The sequence below is a fragment of the Musca domestica genome, unplaced genomic scaffold (assembly GCF_030504385.1).
Source record: "Musca domestica strain aabys unplaced genomic scaffold, Musca_domestica.polishedcontigs.V.1.1 12, whole genome shotgun sequence".
NCBI lineage: Eukaryota > Metazoa > Arthropoda > Insecta > Diptera > Muscidae > Musca > Musca domestica.
The window spans coordinates 6,104,526-6,129,174 of record NW_026712155.1 but is presented as its reverse complement, the minus strand read 5'-3'; the positions used below and the strand labels follow the sequence as shown (position 1 = coordinate 6,129,174).

General features: G+C 35.6%; 1 long non-coding RNA gene across 1 annotated transcript in view; it reads right to left on the bottom strand.

Annotated features, from left to right (window-relative positions):
• Positions 1–3,360, bottom strand: part of LOC109613520 (uncharacterized) — a 69,015-nt gene extending 65,655 nt beyond the window's left edge. Inside the window, exon 1 of the long non-coding RNA XR_002195030.2 lies at positions 3,139–3,360. This is a non-coding gene — a long non-coding RNA (uncharacterized LOC109613520). The remainder of the gene's footprint in view (positions 1–3,138) is intronic.
• Positions 3,361–24,649: the final 21,289 nt, after the last annotated feature.

Genomic DNA, 24,649 nt, shown 5'->3' with positions numbered 1-24,649 from the left:
AGTGGTGGTGTGTCTCACATAGTCAGCCTTTCAATGTTTTGCCCCTCCTTCTTCTTTCCCGTATGAAATATCGAATTAAGGTTTTAGGCACACTTTTTGGACAAAATCATCCTTATTCTACTCTCAGTGGCTACCGAGGTTAAATATAACATTTTATACGGCCTAATCGAAATAACTGTTTTAGACCCTACATCTCTTTGGACCAAATCCCTTTCAGTACATTTGCTGTCGATCCAGGGATATCTCTCTGTCTCGCTGGCTGGCTGGTGCAGACGATAACTCCCTAAGAGTATCCTATTTGTTCCAAATTTGGTATATCGTAATATTATTATCAAACTTAGATTGAGTCCAGAAATGGTCAATATTCGTCCACTCCCTTTGTTACCTCCCCCATAAAAGGTAAACGTTTTCATAGAAAATAACTCCTGTAACTCCTCAAAACACTCATGTTAGACCCAACAAAGTAAATATATTTTTGATCCGCGAAAAATTTTAAATCGATTTAGATACATCCCTTCTGTCCATTTGTTTGCTGTAATCCCGTTATCTTTCAAACGAATTGAGATAGAATGCTAAAATTTTGCACACATGTGTATTTTGTTAATAGGTAGGTTAAGTTCGTAAACGGGTGATGTTATAACGTTAACACTCAATATTTTGTATTTCGATGATTTCAGCTATATTTTGTACCGGAATTGTTTGAAATTTCGAATTTGAAGTTCGTTATTTGTACTAAAGCCAATGACTGAAAATTGTCTATGTAGATCTACGTCTTCGTTCCATGTAACGGTACCTTCCAATATTCGGTATTTTGATGATCTTAGGGATATTTTTTACCGGAATTGTTTCAAATTTCGTATTTAAAGTCCATAGCAGGTACAACAGCCTATAAAAAACTCATGTATGCAGGTCCACGTCTTCGTATAGCCCCCATATAACGATACCGCCCAAAATTCGGTATTTTGATGATTTAAAAGGCATTATTCAAATTTCGTATTTGATGGTCGTAACAGATATTACAGCCTATGAAAAAATCGCGTATGTAGGTCCACCTCTTGGTATAGCCCCAAAAAATCGATACCTAACGATATTCGGTATTTTGATGATTTTAGGAATATTTTTTACCAGAATTGTTTCAAATTTCGTATTTAAAGTCCATAACAGGTGCCTATAAAAAAGTCCCGTATGCAGGTCCACATCTTCATATAGCCCCCATATAACGATACCTCCCTATATTCGGTATTTTGATGATTTTATTCAGCCCATGACAAAAATTACTTATGATGGACCACGCCTTCGTGCATCCACCTTATAAGGGGTTTCATTTGAAAGTTATTTTTCTACGGATTTTTTTTTATTTTTTTTAAGTTCCGTGAAAATGGTGTAGGGTTTTTAAATATTATCGCGGCCGAACTTAACTGTTTTTTATTTTTTTTAAATAGTTCGAATACCTCATTGATATCCAAGAATGTAACTGATTTTGAAATCCTTACTTAAAAATTGTGAAATAAGTGTCCGATATTCTCTAAATTATTGCCAGTAAAGAGCCCAGACGGAAATGGGATCCATTCTTCTAGCATCTCCAACACAAATAGTCAACATTTTGGAAAAAAATGTGAACGCCTTTCTTGGCCATAATCCCATTTGAATAAAGTTCCTAGACAAATTTGGAACAAAAAGGACAAAAAACGACTCCTTGAGCGACTCGTTTGAGCTTCAAAATACCTTACGGACTTGTTGCACAAGTTATGACAGATAAAAGTATAGAAAATATTGACCCTTTGTGGTGGAGGTACCAGAAGGAGTGGACCGATATATCCCATCTTGACAGCAGATCTGGTGTTGATAGAAATAATGGAATGTCTGAAATATGAAGAGAACTGGATGCATATTTCCGATTTTATAATCTGGTTGGTTATTCAAAACTTTGACCCTGTGTATGGGAGGTACCAGAAGGAATAGCCCTATCTCTAGCATATTTATAACAGATCATGCGTTGATAGAATTATTCAGACGGGCAAAGACTGAATGGAATTGGATGTTAATTTCATGTTTTATGAGCTTCATGGATATTCAAAAATTGACCCTTTGTGGAGGAGGTACCAGAAGGAGTGGACCGATTAATAAAAATATTGAGAAGTGTGAAATTTGTAGACAATCGGAAGTGTTACAAATATTTAAAATGTTGAACATTTTTGGGGTAAGTAATTGATGGAGTGGGCCGATACTGTCCATTTTCGCACTAGTCCTAGCACTAATGTTAATATTTGGATTTGCAAAGTTGGAGCGGATTATCTTTTCTCTTTCTGTGCTGTAAAATATTTTTTTTCTTTTTTTTTTGAAAATTTCTACCTTTTGTCTGGGAGGTACCAAAAGGACTTGACCAGACCTAGCACTAATGCAAATTTTGGGATTGCACAATTAGAGAAAATCGAATGATTCTTTCTGTTTCTATGAAGTAAAATATTTTCTTTGAAAAATTCGACTTTTTGTGTGGGAGGTACCAGAAGGAGTAGATCGATATTGCCCATCTCCGAACTCGATCTAAGTTTGATAATAATATTACGATGTATCAAGTTTGGACCAAATCAAGAGTTATCGTACGCACCAGCTAGCCAGACAGACGAAAGGACGGACATCGCTAGTTCTACTCCAAATATCCTGAAACGGATTTGATCCAAAGAGACCTAGGGTCTAAAACCATTATTTCGACTTGGCACGTTTTGACCATATCAAATGATATATACTATCTCTAGCCATATGACTGAGGGTAAAATAAACTGAGAAAATTTTGGAAAACCATGCTGTTTGGTTCACCAGATATTTTTTTCAATTTATCCTATAGTCCTTAGAGTAGAGTCCTTTGACACCTAAATTATCATTTTTTGGTTTCGTTTTGAAATATAATTTCGCTAACATATTCTCCCAACGGTCTTAAAAATTGAAAAATCTACTCAATTTCAATATGGAATCTTATAAAATTTTATCTCACAATTTTCTTATCAGAATCGTTTATTATCTTGCAGATAACTGTGGTACTCTCAACAAAGTTTCCTTTGAAAAACATCTTTTTTTTCCAAATACCAGACTTTTTTTTGCTCTTCTCTTTGCCAAGATATTCTTTAAGGGCTCACTTACAACAAAAACACACACCACACGCACACACTCACATGTGTATATGTTGTCTCACTTTTATTCTGCACACTTATTCGTTTCTTTGAGTTTTGTTTTGTTACGATTTTCTTGTTTTCCTTTTTTTTTCTGCGAGTTTTACGTCCCCCAAAGAAGGTAAATCCTTAACGCAATGTACCGCCGGCAGGGGTATGGTTTGGTAGTAGAGATACGATTCTTGTTATATGGATACGAATAAGAATAAAACTGCAGCATGAGAGACGACAAATAGATAGGGAGAGACACATTGATGGCGGCAGGCAGCCAACTTCATCATCATTATCGTCATCGTGGCAGCAAAGATGGAATTGATGATAATAACCTGGAACATGATGATGTACGAAGAAGATGATGAACTCACTAAAACATGGTATATGGTATACGCACATGGTTGAACAAATACCCCCCCCCCCATTTTGCTCCCTCTGGCCAACTCATACTCTTCGACCAACAAAATGCAGCCATAACAACACAAAAAACTAAGAGCCACCAAAACGTCAAGTCACTCTGAATGAGTCAAAAAACATTTCTTGTAGTTGCTGGCAGAGAGAACTTGTTCGGTCGTGGAGTATGGGGGAGGGGGCCTCCAACAGAATGGGGAGCGCCACAGACACATAAATGTTGCTGGTATATGCTCACACACACATCAGCACAATGTAATTCTAATAATGTATCTCTTTCTAGCGCATTAGGTTTTGTTCTAGTGCGGCATGTTTTGCATCTCGTTTTGTTTTGGTCCTTTTTTGCAAGGACCAGCCATAAAAGTTTTGTTGGTATTATCGTCTGTGTGTGAGTGACTTTGTGAGAGGGAGAAGCTGGTCTTTTGTTGTTGGTTGAGCAAAAAACAAATATTTTGCATGCGAATGTGTGCATGTGGGTTGAGTGTGTGTGTGTGTGCGTGTGAAATAGGAGCATTGCTGCTGCCAGGACATACAACATCCATGTGCAGGATATATTCGTGCTAGAAATTTGTTCGCTGTTGTTGTTATTGCTATTGTGGGCCAAAAACTCTAGTTATCAACATCAGTATCAAGTCGGGGCGTGTATTATAGTTGTTGGTAAATGGTTAGTGAAAATCCTTACATCAACACTCACACACACACGCACACTTCCGTGGTGTTAGTGTCGTGTGCCTAGACTACGGATCCAGTTTTTGTTAGGATTTTCAGTATAACACCATGATACATACAGCACTCCGCATACATAGGAGATGGTTGCCAAACTAACTCTATACAAACACTAAACCAAATTTTATATACCTAGTCCTAGGTATATAGATTTTACACACACACATGCATGCCAACGCTTTTCTGGGAGAGCAAGCACTAAACTTCCCCTAACGCTTTGGTCATGTATTTAGTTGGCCCTGCTGCTGGGTTCTTAATTTTCAAATAGGTTTTGGTATTCTTTTGCAGCTTGCATCGGCCACATATTATCCCGACATTTTGCAAATGCATCTGGCTGAGGCCAATCCCGCTCCCACTTGAATTCATTTCACCCTCCCCTCTTGGGTAGCTATTACTTTTGTCTATCTATTCGCTATTTGGCATGCACTCTATGCACTTTTATATCACAGAGATAGATAGATAGCCATCCATTCGAGTTGAGCCCCTTGTTTCCTGTATACATCCGTTTGCATCTTTCTGCTGTTATTTTGATTATCTCCATGTGAGTATCTGCATCGGAACAGTTAGCTGACTGGAGCTATGTAGCCAGGCCAAAAAATAGTAGGTAGATGTAGTTTTTGTTGTTAATAAAAACTAATGCGAAGTTTTGCATATTGAAGTTGTTGTGGTTGTAGCGAGAAGGAGCCACACCCAAAAATTGCATGGCTAGTTTTTCTCTATTTCAAATTAGAATCGGGAAGGTGCAATCTGAAGCACCAAGTAACTAAGGACATTTCATGTGATTGGCATTAACATGAAGTTGGGGATTTCCTGGATCCAATAATTTTGGTTTATTCCTAACGGGTCCATAACATAAAGGGTAAGGCAGGAACCCTTACACTTGCAAAAGAAGATAAGACCCGAATCCATTTTTTACGCTACGGGAATAACTCTGGATAATAAATTAGAATTTTGGGTTCCTTCTCCTACGCAGAAATATAAAGAGAGAAGGAGATGAGAGAGGTAGGGTTGACATGGATATCGAAATATAAATCGGAACACCACATTTTTAAATGAGACTGGACTAGGAGATCTTATTCACAATTGCACGTTTTTATACCAGATCGCGCCCTGAAAAAATAATTTTCTAACTTGATTTCAATTGGGAAAATATTAATGCAAGGATTGAGATATACTTCTTCAAAATCCACATTTTTAAACTAAGCCTCCATTCGGAAAAAAAATTCTTCCTTAATCCACGGTTTTAAGCGGGACCTGGAAATATTCTTAACAATGACTTAGTTACAAAACATAAATAGGGTCCAAAAACTTTATAAAGAAATATCCATTTTCAAAATTAGACACGGCTTTTTTCAGAAATGCTAGTTTATTGATTCGGACATGGGCATTGGAAATATTTTTCAGAGTTTCACGTTAATGGGCTCAGCCAAAGATTTTAAATTATTTTTCAGACCATATCCCCGTAGATATTCTTAAAAAAAATCACGTTTACGGACGAAGACCTAGATATAGCCTTATTTAGAGATCTACGTTTATAAAACAAAGAATTGACGACATCCTTGAAAAATCCACGTTTATGGATTTGGACCTAGACTTGAAAATACGTTGCAGAAATAGAAATTTATAGACCTTGATATATCCTTGAAAATATTCTTCAGAAATTTCGCGTTTATGAACCTGGAAACAGTTTTGAAAAGATTTACCAGAAATCTGCATTTATTGACCTGGGCATACAGGTTGAGATAAAAAAAACTGCAACAAAGTCAAACTCCATAATTTTTTTTACGTTTTTTAATTTCATGGAGTAAAAGCAAAAAATGTCGGAAATAGCATTAGATTTTAGAATAAGTTTAGATTTGTTCGAATTGGTCACCTTTGGCACGAATTATGGCCTTCAGACGGCCAATGAAACCGTCATACGCTGCCTGAATGTTGCTCTGCGGTATTTTGGCCTATTCCCGGCGAAGCGCTTGCTCGAGGTGATCGACGCTTCGGTATTTTTTAGTGCCAACCTTGCTTTCTAAAATACTCCAGATATAATAGCCCAACGGATTGGTATACGGATATTTTCGTTGCCATTGTGCGCTGGAAATGAAGCGAGGAACCTCATTTTGTAACCATTCTTGGATGACGCGTGGTGAGTGCGATGGTGCTGAGTCCTGTTGGAATGTCCAAGGTCTGCGGCCAAAATGTTTGCGTGCCCAAGGCTTTAATACACCCTCCAGAATATTTTCGCGAGGCATTTAATTTCATGCCACGGTTGATTAATACGAGCGGAGAGCGACCATCCGCTGTAAAGGCGGCCCACACCATCACCATGGCCGGCGCTTCAGTTCTGGTGGCCAACCAAAGGTGCATATTTTAAGCTGACCTCTGGCAATTAAACACGATAATTCAGCAGTCTGAAATTAGTTGCAGTTTTTTCATCTTATGCTGTAGATGTGGAAATATTCTGCAGAAATTAACATTAATCGACATACAAATGTCGGAAGTATTCTTTGGAATTCGGAAATATTCTTTAGAATTCTACGTGGCCATAACCGTGAAACAATGCTGCATACGTTCAGTCTTTGGATCCAAAAATGGAAATATTTTCAAGTCTATGTTGCAGAAATGGAAAATTATAGACCTTGACATTGTCTTAGAAATATTCTCGAGCAATCCATGTTTGGTAACCTGCAAATAGCTATGGAAATGTTTCACAAAAATCCAGGTTTATGGACTTGGATATAAACAAGCAAATATCATTCAGAAGGCAAAGATTATGGAACTGGATATAGACTTACAAGTGTTCTGCAGGAATCCATATTTATGTACCTTTATACCCGGTACATAAATATGGATTCCTTGCAAATATTTTTCAGACTTCGAAGTTTAGGATCTGGTTACAGTTTTGCAAGTACTCTTCAGAATACGAGGATTTTGGACCTGGATATGTACTTTCAAATACTCTTCCTAAGTGGAGGTTTATGGAGCTGGAATAGCCTTAAAAGTTTTCCTCAGAAATCCACATTTATATACCTATATTTAGCCCTGAAAATATTCTTCAAAAAACGAAGTTTATGGACATGGCTATAGATTTGAAAATATTCTTCAGAAGTCATAGTTTACAAGTCAGGACATAGACTTGGAAATATTCTTCAAAAGACTCGGTTTATGAATCTGAACATAGACTTGATAATATTCTTCAGATGTCGAGGATAATGAACTGGATATAGACTTGCAAATATTCTTCAGACGACAAGATTTATGGGTCTAGATATGGACAGCAGATATTTTTCAGAAGTCGAGAATAATGGACCTGACATAGCCATTGCAAATGTTCTTCAGAAGTACACGTTTGCAGACCTGGGAAATCAACATTTGTAGACCTGGAATTATTCTTGAGAAATGTGCGGCCATAAAATTCAAATTATTCTTGAGAAATCTACGTTTATAGACCTGAAATTATTCTTGATAAATCCACGTTTAACACTTGGAATTCTTCTTGAAAAATAGACCTCGAATTATTCCTGAAAATTCCACTTTTATAGACCCAGAATTAATTTGGAGAAATCCAGGAAATATTCTTAACAATTTCACTTTCATAGATCTGGAATTAATACTGAGAAATCCAAGTTGCCATTCTTCAGAAGTTCACGTTGGCAAATTCTTTAAAAGTCCACGTTTTCAGAGCTAGGGATATCCTGCGAAATTTTCTTCGAAAATGGGCACTTATAGACCTGGACATAGACCAGGAAATATTGAAAAAAAAAAAACATCGTCATAGAGCTAACTAGGGTCTTTAAAAATATACTGGATATACACTTTGAAAATCCACTGCTATAAGCCTGAACGGCACCTCTGAAATATATTTCAAAACTCGAGTTTGTGAAGCTCCATAGTAATGGAGTTTCTTTTCCAAAAATTTACTTCATAAAGCTTGGCATAATTTGAAATACCTTCAAGATTAAATGGTTAAAAATATAGGCCTAGCCATTGAATTATCCTTAACGAATACGGCTTTATAAAGATTGTCATGGCCTTGGAAATATTTTCCTAATGTTTATGTTAATAAACTTTGTAATGGTTTTGAAAATATTTTTAAAAAACAGCTTTTGAGGGCCCTGCTGTTATTTAAAATAACCGTTTTTGGAAAATATCATAAAACAACACAATTAAACCAAATTATTTCCAAATGGAAGGCATCAATGTGCCCAAGTCTTGCCATTCCTTAATAAAGTTGTTAGTCTCCAAAAATCCAGATAGATAGTACATCTATTGCAATTGCTTTCGTTTTTCGTCTGTTTTTTTCTGCCGAAAGCCAAGCCCGGTGCATTCATTATATTTTTCTTTTTTTCGGAAGGGGAAAAGGGGATATTACCTCGTTGGAATATTGCATTTCGTATGCACAGGTTCTTTTACTTCATGTCCTCGTTTTTATTTTTTTTCGGTGCTTTACATTCGTGGCTTTTTTCGTTCGTGTTGCTGCTGTTGTTGTATAACTTATCTTAAGCCAATGGAAAACGTTCATAACATGTCGTCGTATTTTTATGTGGTAGATTTTTACTAAAAATGCTTAATATTTCCTACCCGCCTTCTCCTCCTCCTCCTCCTCCTCCTCCTCCTCCTCCTTCTCTTTGTTATAAATTTAAAGTTTTAAGGAGTTTGGCAAGAGTTCACAACCACATAAAACCATTACCACTACTACTGCGAGTACTTCTACTTGGAAGGTGGTCCAACTGCGGCTTATAGTTGTGGCCTGCTAAGCCATTGATGGATGAGAGGATTTTCTAAGGATCAACATAAAGTTTTGTGATTTATTTTCGTTACCCGTCCGGTATTACGAGTAATTATGAAATTTTATGCATTTCCATATTTGTTTTTTATTTTTTAATAAGGAAAGTTTTTTTCTTATTTTTGTTGTTGTAGTTGGAAGGCAAAGTTGAGAATTAAATAATGAATAATTCCCGGAATGGCTGGTGGAATTTTAGTATAATTTGATAGTTGGAAATATGCTTGCTATCTAATTGAAGTATGCATATTTACACATAAATAAAAATATTTTTTTTTTAACACCAAACCAAAAAATAGAAGTTTAAGGAAAGAGAACTACACAATTCCTTACAAAATTTCAAAATAAAATTTGTATATTTCAATCTTTTTCATTCCACAATTTAAAAAAATTGTTATATAATAATGTGAAATATTCGTCAGTAATATAATCTGAGACGAGATCGTAAGCTCAGTAGAAGAGGAAAAAAAGAATTAAATAAAACTAAAATTCTTTTGGAAAATCTTCTAAATCTTTATAAGTGCGGTTGTAAGATTCAGAAGATTTTCCAAAATGTTTTATTTAATTAATAATTTTATTTAATTCTTTGGTTCCTCTTCTATTGAGCTTACGATCTCGTCACTTGGGTAAAAAAATGTTTTTTGTCATAGAAGTTATTTTTAAAATAACTTCTGGGGAGAATGTCCCACACGAAAAACAAGGGAACTGATGAGGATTGGTGGCTCTTTCCGAAACCTAGGTATTCCCTGCCTTACCCCCTGGTAAACATTACCAGCGTTCTCTACTAATAAATAAACGTTGTCTTTATAAAAACAGCAATAAAGGGATTAAGCCTGACCGTTTTGCAACAACAAAATACTATGGTATCCCGAAAAAAACACGCTAACACAGTTCTAATTTTGAAAGTCTTCAACACTCTTCTGAAAGATTAGTGTTGCTTTGTCAAGCTAAGCCTTAGGCTATGATTTTTTTTATTTAAACTGCAACACAATTCAGAATGCTGTCATCTCTAAGCCACTTGTCCGACAGCTGTTAAAATTATTCCAGTGACAGCTCATTATATTGTTTACAAGCGTACAAAGGCATTTTCGTGAAAATTTTCCAGAAAAAAAGTTATTCGTGATGGAATTCAAGCGTGATAGTGTGATTTATTTATATTTGGCTGGAAAAGCACAAGTGGCTATCGTTAGAGCACTCCAGCATTTAAATGTGAATAAATCTTTTGCGTCTCCTACCATCGCTCGTTACCATGATACTGGCAGCGTAGACCGACGTCAAGGAAGTGGACGGAAGAAAAAGGGGTCAACATCAGCAGAAATGGTTTGGAAAGTAAAAAAGCGACTTGATCGAAATCCGCATCGCAGTTGCCGAAGTGAGCTGAACATATCGCAATATTCCATTCGGCAAATATTGAAAAATGAGCTCGGGATAAAGCCATTGAATTTCCAAAAAGTGCAAGAACTTACACCACAACAGAAAGAAAACGGAATCAAAAGAGCTAAAGAGTTGCTTCGCTTGGCCGAAAGTGGTGAACTACCGAATCTGGTTTTCTCCGACGAGAAAACATTCGTTGTCCAGCGTTCGTTGTAAACAAACAAAATGATCGTGCCAAAGAGGTCAGCTGAAAATGTGCAGCTTCGGTTGGGCACCAGAACTCAAGCGCCGGCCATGGTGATGGTGTGGGCCGCCATAACAGCCGATGGTCGCTCTCCGCTCGTATTTATCGACCGTGGCATCAGAATAATACAATATATATTTCTGGAGGGTGTATTAAAAGCCTTGGGCACGCAAACATTTTGGCCGCAGAACCTGAACGTTCCAACAGGAACCAGCACCATCGCACTCAGCACGCGCCACCCAAGGATGGTTACAAAATGAGGTTCCTCGTTTCATTTCCAGCGCATAATGGCCACCAAAATCTCCGGATACCAATCCGTTGGACTATTGTGCCTGGAGCATTTTGGAAAAAAAAGGTTGGCATTAAAAAATACCAAAGTGTGGATCAAGCAAGCGCTTCGCCGGGAATGGGCCAAAATACCGCAAAACAACATTCGGACAGCGTGTGATGGCCGTTTGAAGGCCAAATCCGTTTCAGGACATTTGGAGTCGATCTAGCAATGTCCGTGTCTGGCTGGTGTGCACGATAACTCTCGAAGGGAGTATCCGATTTGGTCAAACTAGGTGCATCGTAATATCTCTGTCAAACTTAGATCGAGTTCGGAGATGGACAATATCGGTCCACTCCTTCTGCTATCTCCCACACAAAGTGTCACAATTTTGAGTACCTATGAAGTTTATAAAATGCGAAATTAACATCTTAATCCATTTAGATTTGGCACATCTCAATATTTCTATGAACACAAAATCTGTTGCAAAGATGGTGGAGATCGGACCATTTCTTCTGGTACCTCCTCCACATTGGCTGCAAGACACAAAAAGCACGCTCAAAGAAAGCGAAATTAGCATCCAAATCTCTTTAAATTTCACGCATGCAAAGAATTTTGTACGCAAAAGGTTTGTTGTGAAGATGATATGTCTCAGCGAACCCCTTTTGATGTACCAAAAAGTAACCACAAAGGGTAACAATTTTCAATAATATTATTTATCATAACCTATTCTAGGAAGAAGTCCGTAAGTCGGGCACAGTGTAATATTTATATCAGTTTTATGTCAGATACGAATTCGCTAATTGCTTTGGAGGATCAACAGTTTGAATCATATCACAAGACTGAGGGTAAATATCTGTCGATAAACCCGACTGATACTATTGTACTTGTTTTTTTATCTCATCCTGTACTACGATCCAAAGTAGAATGTTTTGAGACATTTTATAAGGCAATATTTTGACAAAGCAAATCATTATCTCAAGTCGCTGTATAATTCCAACATTTATTCCATTTTCTATTTCAGAATAAACAAAATTTCAAACAGGTAAGACTCATACCAAATAATTTTGAAAGCATTTCAAACAACGAATTATTACAATTGAAATAATTACATTAATTATCCGAGAAATACATATTATTATCCAATTTATGAAAATAATATAAATTTATAAGATTTTTTATTTAAAATATTTAAAGATGTTTAATCCAAATATACAAATTAATGAATACTACCGATAGCTTGAATACAAATGACCTGCAGAGAATCTATGCAAAACATATGTTTCCAATTCCCCAGCAAAACACGTCTAATCAATAAAAAGGGAATGTCTAAGCGTTTTACACCGAGACGACAGTTAACCAGAGAAAGGAGAAAGGAGAGAGAAAAAAGGAAGGAAAACAAAAACAAGCAAACAGTAAATATTAACCCAGACAAAATACGTAGCATGTGATAAGGATTTGAAAAAAAAGTTGGTGGAAAAAAATAATCGTTCGAGTTCGCTTTTTTTTCTACTATTCACTTGGAACACATTTTTTTTGTGACGAGTTCGTTGTCTCGTAGCTGTTTTTATTTTTTTGCTACGCTTTCTACTCTGTAAATTTAGCAAAACACAACGACATAAACAATCCCAAGCTGGAAAACACACACACTCACACAAATATTAACTACTGTTCACATACATACATATATTGCATGTTTTTAGCGCTGAAAAAAACATATTCATCCGTTCCTGTTCATTCATACAGCCAGCCAGCCAGTCAGCTAACCAGCCAGCCATTCGTCCTTAGGAGGTTATAAAATATTTGTGTTTTTGTGAATAGCGAAATCAAAACAAAACCGTGTAAAAAAAACAATGTTCAGTAACTCACTCACAAAAAACAACACGACGTTCTGAATAAAAAAAAAACACAGAAATTAGCGAAGGACGTTTTAAAGTTTAACCTTGTAACCCTTTTTTCAAAATTCTCATTCCAACGCTTTCCATGCCATTCTCCGTTTGGCTAACAAATGCCGGCGGTGGCGGTGATTATTCTGGGTTAATGTTTTAACAATATACGTTTTTTTTTTACTTTTTTTCGCTTAATGGGACAAAGGAAAATCACAAAAAAATAGCAGCAACAATGTGAAGACTTATGTCCAATCCAGATGAATCTTAGATTTTTGTTGTTGATTATTTTAGATGTAGATTTTTTTGTATATTAAATTGGCACGTCATAAAAACAGGTTAAGGGTCAAGAAAATGTTTTTGTTTAAAGCGGTTCAATTTGGGTTAAAGTGGAATTTTAAAAATATTTTATACATTTTGATGAACTTAGAACTGTCGTCTTTAAAATCAAGTGTCTTGGCTTCAACCGCTCTTCCCGAATGTCTTATTTCCACTAGATTATTTGAAAGAATAATACAATATTTTTTAGTTATCCGCATTATCTATAGCGGAATTTTCGCTTTTACTGAACAAAAAATTCTATGTAGAACTTTTCTTTTTTTAAAGTGGATAATTTCTTCGAATTTCATGTTAGCTCACAAAAAGTGAAAACACACAAAATTTACTGAGTCCAAAGTAATTACAGAGATAAAGCATTACGTTTCTATATTTCAGAATAGCTTCCAATAACTTATGGGAATATAAATGTTTTAATTGTATTGAATTAGAAACTCGAATTAGAAAAATAAGCTTCCTTGTGCTGAAAAGTGTGTTAAAACCTCCTGCTTTTTCGACATAACTGCAATTCTTAAATGTTCAAGTAACCATGAAATGCTGCACATCAGAAAGTCATTTTAGCGTCACTATCAATTAAAATGAGCATTCCTCTTGAAAAAAAGATTCTTCGATGTTTTGACAGGGAGTCCTTGAAAAGTCCTTTTTAAATCAATCATTACCTTTACCCTCAGCCGTATGGCTCTGTAGCCATAGTATATATAATTTGATACGGCTAAACCGTACCTCGTCGAAATAACGGTTTTGGACTCGAGGTCTCTTTGGACTAAATCCGTTTCAGGACATTTGGAGTCGATCTATCGGTGTCCGTCCGTCTGTCTGGCTGGCTGGTGCGTACGATAACTCTCCAAGGGAGTACCCGATTTCGTTCAAACTTGGTATATCGTAATATTATTGTCAAACGTAGATCGAATTCGAAGATGGGCAATATCGGGCTATTCCTTCTGGCACCTTCCCACAAAATTTCAAAATTTTCACTGAAAATAATTTACCGTATGGAGCAAGAGAGGATCATCCACATTGGACAATATCCGGCCACTGCAGCAAGTACCTCCCCCACAAAGGGTCAACATTCGATTGTCTTCAAAATTCACATATTCCAATATTTTTAGTATTTTCTGATCTGATGTGAAGATGAAGATGGGGTATATCGGCTCACTCCTTGAATGAAGATGAAGATTTTCTAAACGCGAAATGAGCATCCCATTCCTTTTAAACTCGGTACATCTCAATATTTCTATCAACAAAATATGGATTGTGAAGATGGTAGCTATCGTTAGTTATCCTTCTGGTACCTCCCCCACAACGGTTCAAAATTTGGAACACCAATTAAGCTCATAAAACGCGAAACGAGCATCCCATTCATTTCAAACTCGGCACATGACAATATTTCTGTCAACACAAGATCTGATGTGAAGAGGTGAAAAATTGAAATAACTACATCTCCCATACAGGGGAATAAGCATCCGACTCTCTTTAGATTTCACACATCCCAATATTTCTTCCAACGTAAGATATGACGTGAGGATGGGATGCATCGGTCCACGTCTTACGGTACCTCTCACACAAAGAGTCACAACTTTCAATACTTATAGTTCTCATAACTGTCGGCATAACTAGGATCACAAGGATGAAAGCAAGTCAATAAAAACATTTTTTTTGTATGGAGTCTTAAAAAATCAAAGATATCCAGGGGTTTTCTCTCAAAAGGTAGTGTTAAAAGTTACTTTAAAAAATCACAAATTTTTATATAGACGAGACATATTTATGAAATTTTGTGAAAATATCAACGATTCTTGACCATAAAATTGTTCACAAATATTAATACTTGGCCAGGAAGTCCCTGAAAAATAATTTCGACAAACATATGAAGATTTTCAGAAATTTTTACTTAGTCATTATTCTCGTAAGAGTTACAGGAGAATGATTTCTTGAGGGAAAAAAGCAGAAAAAATGAGCAATTTCACCACAAAAAAATGTTTAACCTATTTTTATAAAACTGAATACCATTACATCAGCTTTCAGGCTTTTCCCAAAATTTTTACCGTTTTTGGGCGGCGTTACCAGCAAAGAGTGGATCAAAATACTTAACTTCCACATATTTATTTGAAAGCGGAAGTTTTAAAATATAACAAGTACAAAACCAGCTATGTTCGGCCGGGCACAAATACATGGACCTGCATAGACAATTATCCGTCAGAGGTTTTAGTACCAATTACGAACTTTAAATACGAAATTTGAAAAAATTCCAATAAATAATGTCGCTAAAAATATCAAAATACCGAATATCGGGAAGTATCGTTACAAAGGGGCTATACGAAGGCGTGGAAAATTTTCCATCATAGGTTGAAGTACTCATTACGATCTTAGAAAACAAAATTTAAAATGATTCCGGTGAATACTGTAGTTAAAATCATCAAAATACCCAATACCGGGGTATACCGTAGCATGGGGGCGTATGCGATGTCGTGGACATTTCTATTCCAGGGAGTAAAGTACTCAGAAGGACCTCCTTGTGTGGATTTTCAGACATTTGCGGTAAAAAATGCCTATAAACATCAAATTGCTAAATATCCGACATAGGAGGTACCGTGACATGGGGGATATATAATATCGTGGACCGATATAGCCCATTTTCGAACTTGAACTGCCTGCAAACCAATTACTATTTTTAGCTTCCTATCTCAATTAGTTTTGAATCTAGCGTGATTACAACAGATGGACGGACAGGGCTAAATCGTCTTAGAATTTTACGCTGATCAAGAAAATATATACGGAATGACGAACATACTACGTATGGTGGAGGGTATAAAAATTATGTTATGTTGATAAGAAATTACACCACTTGGTGGGGTAGTTATCTGCAGGAGTGCTCCTGAATTCAAATCAATAAAAATGTTTCGACATCCCGAGCTTGGACTCCGTTATATATTATCCTCGAAATAGATTTTAAATTTTGGGGAAATGCTGGGGTGAGCGAAATATTTTAATATAGATTTTTTTGTTCAAAAATTTGGACTTATTTTAAGGTATGAAAAAGTTTGGGCCAATATTGTTCATTTTTCTTCCTAAGATAATTTTTGGCAATTTTGGGAGCCTTTCTCGGAGGTACCAGATGTAGGGCCCCCTTGTATCCAATATTTACACATTTTCGCAGCGGTAATTCCTACAAATGAGCCATGTATATTTTGTACACCTTCCACTATAGTGTAAATGGTATTTTAAGTTTGTCTTCCTCTTTGCAACTCCTCGAAAAATGTATTTTAGAACCCACAAAGAATATATTTTTGATTAGCATGAAACACAATGTTCATTTAGCCACGCCCGTCCGTCTGTTTCTCAATTCGATTGTGACAATTACTTTAGCCTTCGAACAAAATGATGTAGGTGGATACAATTTTATTCAAAATTTCAGGTGCGTAGACTTGCCATATGGGAAATGGTCCATATTGGTCTACGTTTTGGTATAACCATAGGTCTTGTATCTTTAGGCAATACTTTTTTGTGTATTGGTTTATTAATCACATTTCTTCACCTGAAATTTTGGCCAAAGACCTTGACGAATTTCGGAATAACTTTAATTAAAATTATTTCGATAGCTTTGTTTTTATTTGCATTTTTATTGAGAAGTATTCTTAAGATTTCAACTAGGTGCACATTCAAATTTATTTTATTAATAACGATGTAATGGTAATAACATTGTAATGGTATTGGTAGCTTGTAGTTATCACTTACATTTTCTCTCTGAGTTTCTTTCCTTTCACATAAAAATGTGTTAATTTCCATCGAAATATTCGAACTTGTTGCTGAAAAATTGCGCTCATCATTTCACGTTCAAATGTTAACCCGATCGCGTGTTTTTTAAAACTAAATGAACGTGCAAAAAAGTTAGATTTTTTACCCTAGGATTTCATTTGTCTACGATCATTAGAGGACCAGTTTTTTATTAAAAACAACAAAAAAAAAACAGGAATAGAATTTTCAAATATTTATTCTTAACCTTTTGTTGTCACAGCTATTGGTGAAGAAGGCAACAATAGATCAAATGAATTCAGATGAGCTGAGTCTATCAATTGTGTCGGGTGCGATGCTGTGTATTTTTGCATGTATGTGTGCATGATGATCATCATTTAAATGAAGCTGTGGAACATAATAATGAGGATTTTCATGATAAATATGATCAACGTGAAACATCATCCTTTTAGATGATCATTATCATCTACATCATCATCATCTGCATTTGGATTTAGGGGTTGCAATCAACCTCAAACTTATCATTCCAAAGTGAACCTCACCTTTTCACCCCTTTTTGTGTTTGGGGAAAATCTAATCCTTACCAAATATTTATCTACGCCAAATTTCTAGTTTTGATTTTTTAGGTGGTTGTTTTTTTTTTCTTTTAAACGCTACTTATAGTTTCGTAGAAAAAAGGGGATTTTCTTATGGAATTTCTTAGAAAATTAAATATTTGCCTTAGAAGTTGTTTCTTGGGAACCAAAAGTTGTTTTACTTGTTTTGCATTTAAAGCATTCAGAATCTTAAAAATGTGGAGGAAAATAAGAAGATTATTTCAAAAGTGGACTACAGCAAATAAGCAACATGATCCATGACTCAAATTCGAAATATTGCATCTATATCTAAATAACTTGTTATATGAGAGGTAAAGAACATACAAAACTTATTTTTGTTTTATTTTAATTAATTTAGAAAAAAAAAATACTTCGATATTCCGACGGGGAAGTTCATGGAGCCTCTTTTCGATAATATGACTTATGATTTTTGAAAAATTTCGCCCTCATGCCTTTTGTAAAGAAGATAGCATGTTTTCCTTTTTTATACCCTCCACCATTCTATGGAGGGTATAATAACATTGTCATTCCGTTTGTAACTCCTCGAAGTACTCATGTCAGACCCAACAAAATATCAAAATTCTTGATCAGAGTATAATTCTAAGTCCTTCTGTCTGTCTGTATCTCTGTTTTAATCACGCTATATTTCTAACGAACTGAGATAGAAGGCTAAAATTTTGCACACATGTGTATTTTCTAGTAGGTGGACCATATAGGTCCACGTTTTCATATAGCCCCCATACTTCGGTACCTCCCTTTATTCGGTATTTTTATAATTTTAGCACTATTTTTTACCGGAATTATTTCAAATTTCTTATTTAAAATTCGTAACAGGTACTACAGCCTAGGACAAAAAGCGTGCATGCAGCTAAGTCTTCGTATAGCCGCCATATAAGTACATCTCCGATATTCGGTATTTTGATGATTTAAGTGACAATATTTACGGGGTTTGTTTCAAATTTCGTAGCTAAAGTTGCTAGTGAATACTAAAACGTATTGCAAAAAAGTGTTCATGCAGGTTCATGTTTTCGTATAACCCCCATATAACGGTACCTCCTAATATTCGCCATTTCTTACTGGAGTTGTTTCAAATTTTGTATTAAAAGTTCGTAATGGTTACTACGACATATAACAAAAAATCGCGTATGCAGGTTTTCGTCTTCGTATAGCCCTCCTATAACAATACCTCCCTATATTCGATTTCAAATTTCATCAATGAAGTTCGTAATGGGTTCTACAACCTATGACAACAAATTAGTTGTGAAGAAAAACGTCTTCGTATAGCCGCCATATAAAGGGTTTCTTTCAAAACATTGGAGGGTATTACAAGTTCGGCCCGCCCGAAGTTTTTTTTTTTTTTTTTTTTTTTTTTTTTGATAAACCCTTTTTTTCGGAGCGCCGAGGTGTATACACAAGGTGACACAGCCGTCAAAAAAAAAAAAAAAAAAAAAAAAATTTACAAACATTGAAATATATTTTTTTTTTTTTTTGGAATGAATCCACTTTAAAAAATCTTTGACATCAGAGGAGGCTTAGGCCTGAATTGTCCTCCTGTGTGATCTTATTAAGTATGCCTTGTGCAGCACATTTAAGAAGGTAAACAAAAAAAATAATTTTTTATTTATTTATATATTTTTTTTACCTTCATGAATTTCTTAAAAACAAGTCTCAAAATCAATATCTCTCATAAAGGTTAAACGATCAAATTACACGGTGTTAATGTGCTAAATCCAATGACTTTTTGATAAACATAAAACAATGGCAGTTATGATCTTTTCACCTTTGACTTCCTCGAGTTAAGGTCACAATCCCATTTGGGAATAAGGGTGCATTTCATTTGGAATTATTCAAGTGCTGCGATAGAATTGCCTGTAAATGGCACGTTCCCATTTGGGATAGTGCTGAATAATGAGCCACAAAAAGGCGTGTTAGGTAAAGGGATTCACACACACTTTTTTTTGATTATGCACGGGGTATGTTTGCTATTGTCGTTGTTACACCTCAAGGAGATTTTGTGAATAATGATCAAATACAAGTTTTCTTTAAAAAATGAATTGAGGAAGGGGTATAGGAAATATAAATTAAATGAAAGAGAGATTTATTATCTAAATATCTCTACTCTGATATCGTAAAAAAACTCGTAAAAAGATCCTACAAGTATGTGATTTTTTTATTTTTTCGGGCCTGGTAATCTAAACCTCAAATTTCTTCCCCCGTACAAAAAGCTACGATTTCTCATTCAAATGCAGAGTTTGACCCCTACCAATGATGACATATTTTCTTATACTTACAGTCATTAAAAGAACTTGCAAAACAAACATTCACTAGAACGCATGATGTGACTGCGAAAAGGATTCAGGACTTGTAGGAACCGAGTTTCAACAAATTAAAAAAAAATTGTTGTTTTTGAAAAATCCATCCAATTTTGGCTATTATTACATATTTGGTACACAATAACCTTGAATTCGGATAAAGGTATACATATGGATGCTCTTAGCTGTATGAGATATTTGGTACCAAATATCATTGTTTTGTAGTTCATATTTGCGTATATGAGGGACTTAAACACCAAGTCTGATGAAAAATATATATGGAAGCTATAGCTATATCTAAGCCGATTTTCAACCAATTTTATGTACTTGCTTCCAGTTGAATTCGGTCGTACGTGCTAAAATCCACTCCAATTAGGGTGATATTTGTCATGTGGTGCACAGCAAACCTGAAATCGGACGAAGATATGTATTGAAGATATATCCAAATCTGAACCGATCTTGCTAAGATTTGAGAGAGGTATTTTGGGTCGGTGTGTGTGTCTGATATCCGGTACCAAATATTATTGTTTTGGAGTGCATATTTGCGAATGAGAGGTACTCAGCAACCAAATCGAATGAAATATATGGTAGCTATAGCTATACCCGATTTTCCCAAAATGTGAATTTAGTCGGATATGCCGAAATACATCTTATTTGGAGAATATTTCCACATATGGTGCATGAAATTAAAATCGGAGTGAATTAAAGGGGGAGTGGGTCGATATTGTCTATTCCTATCACGGTCTAAGTTTGATTACGACACCTCCACCAGCCAGACAGACGGATGCACGGACACCCCTAGATCGACTCGAAATATCCTAAATTATCGGATCGGACATTTATACTATGCATGTCCGAAACCACCTTCGTCTCTCAACTACAGACAGCAAAAGTGATATCCATATTAAATTTCAGGATGTCAGCTCTATTCCTTCACTCAATACCATATTCAGTATTTTTCGTACAATTATAGTACACATTTCCAAAACCACATATACATCTCAATTCCTGATACCAACAGTGACCTCAATATTATTTTCTGAATTTCAGCTCAGCAAGCCCTCTCATTACCAAATTTAGTGCCATCTTACAAAGTATAGTACTCATATCCAAAAAAAAAACTCCTTCCCTCAACCACAGACATCAATAGTGACATCCATATCAAATTTCAGGATTCCAGCTCTATTCTTTTGCAAATACCATGTTCAGTACTTTTCGTACTATTATAGTACACATTTCAAAACCACATCCATACCTCAATTCCATATACCAATAGACCCCTTTCATATTCAAATTTCAGAAATTCATTTCTATCCCTTCAACCTATACCAACTATAGTACCATTCAGTACTTTTCGTATAATCACAGTACATTTTTCTGAAAACTTCTCCTCCGACCTCAGCGACCCTAATACCAAATTTTAAGCACTTTGTGTTAACCCAATTCCCAATTGTACCTAATACACTTCGATTTAGTATTTTTCACACAGGTAAAGTACTATTTCAAAATCCCAGCTTTATCCGTTCACTCTAAACCAAACTGTTCTAAACTAAGTACCATTTAGTACAGTTTACACACTTAATACCCATTTCCAAAAGACCTTTAGGTGCAAAACATACTTTCCACCCCTAATTCGAATTACGAATTTCCAAGAAGACAGCCTTATCACATGCCTTCGAACCAAGTCTGACCCTCGTGCAAAATGTCATGATTCTAGCATCAGTCATTTCGCCTGGCTGTTGATTCTCTGTCAGCCGATTATTTCATTACTTTTTTATATATAGATATTGAATTTTTATGTACAATTATTTTGGTTAAAAAAATTTTACTCTCAAGCGAGTCACCAAAGAGGTTTATTTTAGAATTTTTTTTGGTTAAAAAAAAATCCCTTTTAAACGGGCCCTCCAAAAAATACCATTGAAACTATGTTTTGTACCTAATTGTGTACTTTTTGTATCCCATTCGTTGGAATTTTCCATTTCTAACTCTTACATTTAGATTTATGTTCACCTTTAGAGGCAGTGCCAGAATGTGTAGTCAGATATTGCAGTGTGAAGAATTTGTACCCAATCGGGGATTTTTTTCCTAAAATTTGCCAGACAGGCTAACAAAAGTTTCGTCATGAATATATCGACTTAAAAGGTCTTAAAATGAAAAAAAGTTGAATTTAATACCCGTATTTTGATATGACTGTTTGAATATAATAAAATCGGAAATAATTTTCCTGAATCTCAAAATGCTCTACTGGTCCTGGTTAACAATGACTGAAGTAAACGTCATCTACAAACATCTCTCCCTCATTTCCTACACTTCTAATGTCAAGAGTCCTTTTTCGAATTTATTTCCCCTGTAACTCAATTAGATTGTCCAAAGTAAATTTACGAAAATTCAAATTTCTGTATTTTCAATTAATTCATTAAAAACCTCCTCTCAAAACAGAAAATTCAAATTAAAATCCTTCATGTTTTGTGCCAAAAATTGTTGCTTAATTATGCAACACAAGTTACCAAAACTAACTGAACCGTACCGGACATGGCAACCAAATTCTATGCAGACCTCAGCTCACAATGGAACCTATTTTATCTCCTTGAAATGCCCCTAAGGTGGGATAAAACTATATCTACTTTTAGAAGAGCATAAACACTCCTCTGTGTCCAAGTGTAATGAGTGATAGTGTGTGTGTGTTTGTATAGTGCGTGCACTGTTAGCCAAAAAGTGGACGCACACACACACTCGCAAACTTCCCACAGGGAGTAATCTGCCATTTGCTTTGTTTCACAGAAAACTTTTGTTTTATGCACAAAATTTTGTGGTTTTAATTGTGCGTTGTTGTATGTCGAGGAGCAACAACAACAACAACGCCAACACGAACATTTTCAAAAAATTTAAAATAACACAACGTTTTAGTTTTACAGCATGAGAAACTTTCGAACGATGGGTACCGGCACCGGCTGTGTGCCAATGAGAAATAAGTTTTTGTTGGAAATTTCTAGGTTCTTGGTGTTGGCGTTGTTGCTGGATTTTTAATGTTTTTCCAAGTTCCGTATCAAAGAAACCGCCACCACCACCAACAAAATATTGAAGTAGAGTCATCCTATAGGTGGATTGATGTGGAGGGCTGGAAGGAAGAGGTTTTTAGGAGAAAACCCCAGCAAGTGTAGAATGTGGCTCAACCACATTTGTGTTGTAGGTTATATAAAGTTTTCTATTTGGAATGAAGGGGTGGTTATGGTGCTGGTGCTATTTTGTGAATTAAATGCAAGTGTTTGAAAGATACGAGGGTTCGACATTAAAGTTGTAACATAATTTTGATCATATCAGGTAATAACAAGTTAATAAGTATCAGTCGATTTTGCCGACAGATGTATACCCTCAGCCATTGTTCGATATTGAAATATATTTTGACTGAAAATATTTTGAAATATTTAGACATACAATTTGTAAAGAAGAGCTGAGTTGTTTCGCAAGTTATGACAGACATAGGTTTTGAAAATTGCGAACCTTTGTGGGTGAGGTACCAGAAGAGCTTCGCAGATATATATCATCTTCACAACAGATCTTGTGTTAGCAGAAATGTGTGTATGTGTGAAATTTGAAGAGAGTTGCATGCTTATTTCCCTTTCTTTCGGCGCTTTGTGTTTCAAAACCCCTATGTGGAGGAGGTACCAGGGGAAATGGTTCGATCTCTATTATCTTTATAACCGATATTGAGCTGATGAAAATATTGCAATGTACCAAGTCTGAATTGAATCGGATGTTAATTTCGCCTTTTTGAAAATTTTGACTCTTTTATGGGGAAGGTGACCGATATATTCCATCTTCACATCAGACTTTGGGTTAAATATTAAATTTTTTGATGTGTGTAATTTGACAATCGGACTCTTACATCGCATTTTATAAGACTTATAATTATTCAAAATATTGACCTTTTGTGGGGGAGGTACTTGATGGAGTGGACCGATATTGTCCATTCAACGTTCGGACGAAACGGCTGAAGCTAGAATCTTGAAATTTCAGGTGGGGGCACACATGGTCCGAAGAGGTCAGATAAGGGTTTTTGGACATTCGTACTTGAACGGTACGAATGTACTAAATATGGTACAAATGTACTAAATATGGTACCCTAGTGCTTTTTTAGGAAGCACTACATCTAGATCTCTTAAATTAGGAGTGAGGGTCACTGATGGAGTGTATAATAGATGTACCGAATCGTTTTTGGAAATTCGCACAATAAGTGTACGAAAAAGTACTAACATGTACTACATTTGGTACTATTTCGTAACACGTTAACGGTTAGAATTAAAACCTTGAAATTTGGAATCGGACTCAAGGTTGAGAAATAATGTCGATATAAAGAGGTAGTTTCCGAAGAGTGTACTTATGTATACGAAAAGTACTGAACGATACTAAATTTAGTACAATTTGAATTTGGAAGAACGGATGGAGCTGGAATCATGAAATTTGTAATGAATATTACTGGCGGAGTGTAGGATTGGGATATGGAGGAAGTTTTTGAAATTTGTACTCAAATGCACAAAAAGTACTAAATGGTACAAAATTTGGTACAATTTTTGGAAATGGGTGAACCTAAAGAAATGAAATGAAATATAAGATCTAATGCAGTTTAGGACCGAGGAATGTAGACAGTATAGGAAATTCGTTCGTGAAAATTGTACAAAATGGTACTAAATTTGGTACAATTTAATTTTTGGGAGAAATGATAGGGTTGGAATCCTGAAATTTGGAAATATGTTTACTATTGGAGTGTATGAATGAGGTATGGAGGTAGTTTTTTTATGTGTACTAAATGG